Raw genomic sequence first — 9,306 nt, 5'->3', positions numbered from 1 at the left:
TCTCCTGGGACTGCTCTCTATCCCTCCCTTGGTGCCCAAAGTCCTCTTTTTTAATTTTTTTTTTTTAGTTATGGGTGGACACAATATCTTTGTTTTATTTTTTATGTGGTGCTGAGGATTGAACCCAGTGCCTCACACATGCAAGGCAAGTACTCTCCCTCTGAGCCACAATCCCAGCCCCTCAAAGTCCTCTTGACACCCTCATCACTTTCAATTTCTTGTGGCTCAATACATGATTAAATAGTTCAGGAATGTAAAGATGCAAATAAGGACAAAAGAGACCATTACCTCCTTGGGAAGCTGCATTTCACCTAGGATAACAACCTATAACTAGACAAATAAAACTAGGTCAGTCCTTTATAAGTAGCCTCAAACCCCAACTTATAGCTGAGCACTCATTACATATACTCAAAAAATTAATTTATTCACACATTTATTCTTAAACTAGTGAATCCATTCATTCATTTGCTAAGTACATAGAAGGCATCAAGTATGTTTCAGGTTTGGTATTATGTTCAGAGTTTCAAATGTAAACCAGTAGGAAAAATCTTCTTAGAGATGACATGCTATGAAATAATGCCTGAAAACTCCCCAAATTTGAAAAAAAAAGACACTAAAAACGTTGAGTGAAATCAGAAGTGTGATAACCCCAAAGAAATCCATGCCATTAAACATTATGTGTTAACTAGTTTTTCATCTCTGTGACCAAAATACCAATTGAGAACAACGTAGAGGAGGCAACATTTAATTTGGCTCATAGTTTCAGAGGATCAGTCCATGGTCGACTGGCTCCATTGTTCTGGGTCTGACATGAGGCAGCACATCATATTAGAAGGGTATGGCAAGGGGAAAGCTGCTCACCTCATCATAGCAAGGAAGCAGATGGGAGGCACCAGGCACATACCCCCAGTGACCTACTTCCTCCAGCCATGCCCCACATACCTACAGTTACCACCCAGTTAGTTCTTTCAAATCACTAATCCACCAAATGAATTAATTTACTGATTAGTTTGCAGTTCTTGTAATCTGTTTCATCTCTGAACATTCCTGTATTAATACAGGAACTTTTAGGGGACACCTCATATGCAAACCATACCACATTATAGTGGAATTTATGAAAACTAAAGACAAGGGGGGAAAGCAGGTACATTTCCTGTACAGGAATACCAATTTGACAGGGGATTTCTCATCTGAAGCCATAGAGGCCAGAAAGAACTGCTGAAAGAAAGAATTGTCAACTGTGAATTTGATATCCAGCAAAATAGGTTGTTCAGGAATGAAGAGAAAATAAAACCATCTCTGATAAAGGAAAACTAAAAGAATTTCTTGCTAGAAGAAGGCCTACTCTAAAAAAACTGGGTATAGGAAATTCTTCAAACCGAAAAGAAGCAATAAAAGAAGTAATAGTAAAATATTAGGATCAACAAAAGAGAAGGAATATAAGTAACAAAGTAGACTATGCTTTACTTCATGAGTTTTATAAATCATGTTTGATGATTGAAAGGAAAATTATAGCTTATATTATGCTAAGGCAATAATATTTAAAAGTGGTTAAGGTAAAAGGACCTTAATTGAAGTGAGGCTTCCACATTTCACTAAAAGTGGTAAAATGTGGATACAGGTAGACTGCTATAAGTTACATATCACTTTGCAAAATATATAGAGACATATACCTAAATATAATATAAATAAATTAAGTTGGATTCTAAAAATTGTTCAACATACAAAGAAACAAGCAGAGGAATGAGGCCCAGTAGAAACAAATTCAAAACAAAAAATAGAATAGCAAGCTTAATCAAGCATTAAATAAAAATAATTGCCTTAAATACAAATTATGAAAATATAACAAAGAGGAGGAATGGGCAGAGGAGAATAAAAAGTAACAGTGCAGCTATATTCTACTTTCAAGAAATTTATTTCAAAATTTACATATATAGACTGAAAGTAAAAGGATGCAAAAAGATAGGTCATGCAGGCATTGATGCAAAACAGCTGAAGTGGCTATATTAGTATCCAACAAAGTTATTTCAGATCAAGTAAGATTACTACAGACCAAGTAGCATTACTTAATAATAAAAAGATCAATCTACCAGGAAGATATAAACCTAGATATGTATGCACAAAACAACAGAACCTCATAATACATGAAGCAAAATGTGACAGAAAGGAGAAATAGTCAAGTGTAGAATTGTTGTTGGAGATTTCAACAGTCCTATCTTATGGTAATAACCGCACAGAAAATCAAGAATTCAACAACACCATTGGCAAAGAGTAAAGTTGACATTTATAGAACATTCTTTCCAGCAATAGCAGAATAGTCATTCTTTTTAAGTACCCATGGTATATACAGATGCTCTTCAACTCATGAAGTGCTTATATCTCAATTAAACAATTACAAGTTGAAAGCATTATAAGTAAAAAATGCAATGCATACATTAAATTAATTAATATAGCATACTGTAAAATATTAGTCATTTCCTTTTGTGATCAGATGGCTGAATAGGAGCTGCAGCTCACTGCCACCACTCAGAATTGCAAGACAGGATCAGGGTATATTGCTAGCCTAGGAAAAGAACAAAATTCAAAATTTCTGCTGAATGTGTATCACATTTGTGACACCATGAAGTAAAAAAAAATGTAAGTAAAACCATCAAGAGTTGTTACACCAAATAGACTATATCCTGGGCAATAAAACAAATATCAACAAATCTAAAAGAAGTCAAATCATACAGAATGCTTTTTATAACCATGATGGAATTAATCTAGAAATTAAAGAAAGGCCAGAGGAAATTTTCCAAATACTTGGATATTAAATAATATACTTCTAAGTAACCCATGGGCCAAGGAGGAAATCTCAAGTGAAATTGGAAAATGGGTTGAACTATAAAAACTATGTATCAAAATTTGTAAGACACAGCTAAGGCAATATACAGAAGGAAATTTATAGCACTACTAAACACTTATATTAGAAAAGAAGGAAAGTATCAGATCAATATTATAAGTTTCCATCTCAAGAATTACAAAAAGATGGGGCTGGAGCTGTGGCTCAGTGGTAGAGTGTACTTGCCTAGCATGTGTGAAGCACTGGGTTTGATCCTCAGTACCACATAAAAATAAATAAATAAAAGGTATTGTGTCTATCTACAACTATTTTTTTTAAAAAAAAGAATATACAAAAAGAATGGGAAAATAATCTCAAAGCAAGCAGAAGGAAGGAAAGAATAAAAAATAGAAATCAATGAAATTGAAAACAATAATAATAAAGAAAATCAACAAAACAGAGTCAAAGTCTTTGGAAAGATCACTAAAGTTGACAAACATCTAGCAAGACTCACAAAGGAAAAAAGAGAAGATGCTGTTAAGGTTTGGATGTGAGGTGTCCCCCCAAAGCTCACGTTAGACAATGCAAGAAGGCTTGGAGGAAAAATGATTGGGTTATATATGGCCTTAACCTAATCAGTGAATTGATCCCTGATGGGATTAACTGAGTGGTGACCAGAGGAGGCAGGTGGGGTGTGGCTGGAGAAAGTGGTTCATTGGATGGACGTGTCTATGGGGTATATATTTTGTATCTGGAGAGTGGAGTCTCTCTCTCTCTGCTTCTGATCATGGTGTGAGCTGGTTCCCTCTGCCACATTCTTCTGCCATGATGTTCAGCCTTACCTCAATCCCTGATGAATGGAGCTGGCCTTCTATTAACTAAGACCTCTGAAACTGTGAGCCCCTAAATAAACCTTTCCTCATCTACAGTTGTTCTAATCTGGTCTTTCAGTCACAGCAGCAAAAAAGCTGACTAAAACAGATACTGATTACCAATATCAGGAATGAAATAAGGAATAGTAATTGTAGATCCTGAAAAAAAATTTAAAAATACTATGAACAACTTTATAGGCACAATTTTGACAACTTAGGTAAAATAGACTAATTCCTCCCCAAAAGCCACATAAAATATTACAACTAACCCAATATGAAATAGATAATTCAATAGCCCTATAACTATTTAGAAAATTGGGTCTGTAATTTTAAACTTCCCCAAAAAGAAATCTTCAGGCATAGATGCATTCACTGGAGAAGTCTATAAAGCATTTAAAGAAAAATTAATATCTATCCTACATAACCTTTCAAGAAATAAGAAGGGATATTTTTCAATACTTTCCTTTTCTTCATTCGTTCTTTCCTCTTCCTCCTCCTCCTTCTTACTCCCCTGCCCTCTCTCTTTTTCTTTATATTTTTTAGCATAGGGGATTGAACCCAGGAGCATCCTACTTCTGAGCTATAGCCCTAGCCTTTTCGTAAAAACATTATTTTGAGACAGGGTCTCACTGAGTTGTCCAGGCTGCCCTCAAACTTGTGACCCTCCTGTCTCAGTCTTCTGAGTCAATAGGATTATAGGCAGACAACACTGATTGGTTTTATGAAGCTATGTATTACCATTATACTAAAACCAGACAAAGACTACCAAAGTACAATTACAGATCAAAAACTCTCATGAACAGAGACACACAAACATCAACACAATCTTAGCAAACAGAATTCAGCAATATATTAAAAAGAATAATATGATCAACTGTGGTTTATTTAAAGTATGCAAGGCTGGTTCAATATTTAAATACCAAGATAATCAATGTAATCAATGTAATAAAGAAGAAAAAGCACATTATCATATCAAATGATGCAAAGAAAGCATTTGAAAAAAATTACTACACACTCATGATGAAAGACTCTCAGAAAAACAGGAATAAAGGGGAACTTCCTACACTTGGTAAAAAAGCATCTACAAAAAAATCCTACAGCTAATATTATGCTTAATGGTAAAAGACTGAATGCATTCCCCCTAAGATAACGAACAATGCAAAGATGTCTCATACCATTCTTATTCATTATAGTGCTGCCAACAATGCAAGAGAAGTAAAAAAAATCCTTATAAAGAAAGAAAGAAGACCACCACTATTTGCAGCATTCATTATTATCTACATAGAACAAGGAATCTACAAAACAAACAAAAAGAGAAGAAAAAACTCCTAGAAGTAAAAAGTGAGTTCAGCAAGGCTGTAGGATACAAGGTAAACATACAAAAAAACAATTGTACTTATATGTACTAGCAACGAGCACTGAAATTAAAAATAACATTAATCATTATGCAAAAGAAAATTAAATTACAGGGCTGAGGTTGTGGCTCAGCAGTAGAGCGCTTGCCTAGCACGTGCGAGGCCCTGGGTTCAATCCTCAGCACCACATAAAAATAAATAAAGATATTGAGTCCAAAACAACTAAAAATAAATATGAAAAAAGGAAAATTAAATTACTAAATGTGACTTTAAGACTTACATGCTAAAAAATGTAAAATGCTGATGAAAGAAATCAAAGAAGACCTAAGTAAATGGAGAAACATGTTCTGTTTGTGGATGGGAAGACTTACTGTAGTAAATATCTCAGTAAATATCCTCAAACTGATATATGGGTTTAACATAATTCTTATCAAAGTCACAGGAAGATTTTTTTTCTAGATACAGGCAAGATTATTCTAGAACTTATACAAAAGTGTAAAGGAACTGGAATGACAAGAACAATTTTGAAAGAAAGAATTAAGTGGGAAAAAAAGCAATCTACCTGATTTCAAGACATAATAGCTACAGTTATCAAGACTGTAAAAGGATAGATGCATATAACACAGTAGTAAATCCAGGAATAGAGCCACACAAATATGCCCAACTGACTTATTTTGGGAGGGGGTTATTAAGGATTAAATCCAGGGGTGCTCAATGACTAAGCCACATCCTCAGCCTTTTTTTTTTAGAGAGAGAGAGACTTTTTTAATATTTATTTTTCAGTTTTTGGCAGACACAACATCTTTATTTTATTTTATGTGGTGCTGAGGATTGAACCCAGCAACCCGTGCATGCCATGTGAGCGTGTTACCGTTTGAGCCACATCCCCAGCCCCAGCCCCAGCCCTTTTTATTTTTTTTTTTAAATTTTGACACAGGGTCTCACTAAGTTTCTTAGGGCCTCACTAAGTTGCTGAGGCTGGTCTTGAATTTGTAATCTCCTGCCTTCAGCTTCTCGAGTTGCTGGGATTACAGATGTGTACCATTGCCCCCCAGCTTCAACTGACTTTTGATGTAGAAGCAAAAGTAATTCAATGGAGAAATTATAGCCTTTTCAAAAATGGTTCTGGAGCAATTAAAAATCCAGAGGTAAGTAAACCCTGATCTAATTCCCATGCCTTATATAAAAATTAACTTCAAACGGAATATGAATTTAAATATACAATTGTAAAAGTCTTAGAACAAAACAGGAGAAAAGCTTTGGGATCTGGGGCAAAGCAAAGAGTTCTATATTTGATAGCAAAAGAATGATCCACAAAAGTAAAAATTAATTAATTGGACTTCATCAACATTAAAAAGTTTTGCTTCATAAAATACCCTTTAATAGTATGAAAAGAAAAACTATAAACTAGGGGGAAAAGACTTGTATTTCAAATATATAAGGAACTCTTAAAACAACAATAAAAAAGAACAACCCAACAATTCAATTAAGAACTGGGTGAGCCGGGCGTGGTGGCACATGCCTGTAATCCCAGCGGCTGGGGAGGCTGAAATAGGAGGATCACAAGTTCAAAGCTAGCCTCAGCAACAGCGGTGAGGCATTAAGCAACTTAGTGAGACCTTGTCTCTAAATAAAATACAAAGTAGGTCTGGGGATGTGGCTCAGTGGTTGAGTGTCTCTGAGTTCAATCCCTGGTACCAAAAGAAAAAAAAAAGAATCCAGTAAAATATAGGAACAGGCATTTCACCAAAGAAGATACCTATATATCTTACAAACAAAAGAGGATATTCAACATCATTATTCATTGGGAAAATACAAATCAAAATCATAATGAGATATCCATACGTGGGTAGCTATCAAAAAGGCAAAAATAAAAATTAGTGAAAACACAAAATGCTGAGAAGGATATGAAAAAATTCTGTCACTCATATATTATTGGTGGGAATGTAAAATGATATAGTCCTTCTGCAAATAACTTGATAATTACTTAAAAAAACTAGATAAGCAATTACCAATTACCTAGCAATTGTACTTTTGGACATTTGTACAAGATAAATGACAACTCATAGTCACACAAAAACCTGAACACAAATGTTCACAGTGACTTTATTCATAACAACTAAAACCTGGAATCAGCCCATATGTCCTTCAACAAGTGAACAGTTAAACAAATGTGGTATTTATTGTGGGCTACTACTCAGTAATAAAAAGGAAAAACTATTGATACATTAAAACTATATTAATGAGTCTTTAGGAATTTATACTGAGTGAAAAAATCAATCCCCAAAGGTTACATATTATACGATTTTATTTATATTATATATATATATATATATATATATATATATATATATATATATGTTTTAAAATGACAACATTTTAGAAATGAAGGACAGATAAGTGATGCCAGAGGTTAGAGACACTGAGGGAGAGGAGGAGAGTGAGAGTGGTTACATGGTTACATAAGGGTAGCATGAAAGATCCCCATAGTGTTGGAACTATTTAGTATCTTGACTATTGTGGTGGATACAGAAAACCACAAAGGCAATATAACTGTGTGGGATATAATACATATAAATACACACGAACACACACACACACACAAACACATACACACACACAGGTAAAACTGGGGAAATCAGAAAAAAAATCACTGCATTGTATCACTGTCAAAATAATAGTTATTATACTACTGTTTTGAAAAATATTAATGGATATAGTGCACAAAGGATCTCTGTACTTTTTCTTACAACAGCATGTGAATCTATAAGTATCTCAATAAAAATTTCAATTAAAAGGTAATATCAGTAGGATCTCAATTTCATTTTTAAAATACACAGAAATATTCTGGATTACTCAATGATCTGCTAACCACTATTATTTTGATATTTTGGAATTATGGGTGATATTTATTTTTATATGATTCTGAGTTTTCAAAAAATATTCATGATGAACATCCAAAGATGGTACTGTCAGAAAAATAAACTATTCAGTCTGAGCTTCAATGTAACAACACTATGTTTTGAGAAATGTACAAAGAGAAAGATTGAGTCTAGGTAGCCAAATTGATTCTAGTAATATTTTCATTTCTCTAAAGATGGAATATATATATATATATATATATTTATTTATTTCCAATGTCTCTTCTGCCACCCCATATGTCTGTGTTCATAGCATCTAGATTTCTAAAGACTGTACTGATTAGAAGGCACAATTTACTAGGTTATAAGTTTAAGTGGTTCAGCTTTTAAAACAATATTACTTACTTATGGACCTACATTTATGAAGTTGATCCTTTTGAAGTACAGAAGAAACACTAAGGAGATAAAGCCTATGGGTGCTAATTAAGGAAGAGGAGGAGTGTAGAAGGAAATCTAAAGTGTGACCAGAAGTCCAGGTGAAAGGCAGTGAGAGCCTGATGCATGTAAAACAGTGGCTGTTAGAGGAGCACAAGAGAGAACAGCCACCAAACATATTAAAGAACAGGAATTTGACTGGATCACTTGGGAGATTTAATGCAGAAAGTTTATTGAATAGTGAGAAAGGGGCAGAGAGCCAAACAGAGGACAGGAAAGAACTCTAGAGAACAGCAACACTAAGGAGCTCCTGCCATGCCCCAGCTGGAGAGAGAAGGGCTTCAGCCATGTTACTGAAGCCATAATTGCTCACAGGAAGCTGGAAATATAATAGCCTGTCTGGCAATAGCTAAGGCCACAGATGTAGCCACATCTGGAAAATCTGCCCACATCAGAGAGAAAGGGTGAAAGCACCCTAGCTTATTTATTCTTCCAACTCTCCAATCCCCTACCAATGCCAAGTCTAGTTGGAGGCCAGATGACTTGAGAGGTTGGGGAACGAAGCCATAGGAGTCAGCCCTTAGGGTACACAGCAGAGCTTGAGAAGAGTGTGAAACAGATCTGATGGCAAATGAGCCCAGGACAGAGTCGATCTTTTTAGCTACTCAGCATCCATTCTCATCTCATAGCCTTATTAAACAAATTCATGCTTCTTTCAGACATGAGACAACTACCCATGATAAAACTCAGCATCTCTTCAATTTTCCATCCCAAGTGCAACATCTCCAGGCGTTACAGAATTTGTCCTAGAAATATCAGATGTGGCTCCTTATAGTCTGGTGATCAACAAACTACCAGTCATTATTACCAATACTTCTCATACAAAACAGCAGGAAGGAGACTGTTGGTTAATATATGGAAAATAAATTATGCTAGGTGCTACAGTTCTTGTTATGCAACTG

The sequence above is a fragment of the Callospermophilus lateralis genome, chromosome X (assembly GCF_048772815.1).
Source record: "Callospermophilus lateralis isolate mCalLat2 chromosome X, mCalLat2.hap1, whole genome shotgun sequence".
Lineage (NCBI taxonomy): Eukaryota > Metazoa > Chordata > Mammalia > Rodentia > Sciuridae > Callospermophilus > Callospermophilus lateralis.
This window is presented reverse-complemented; position numbering follows the sequence as displayed.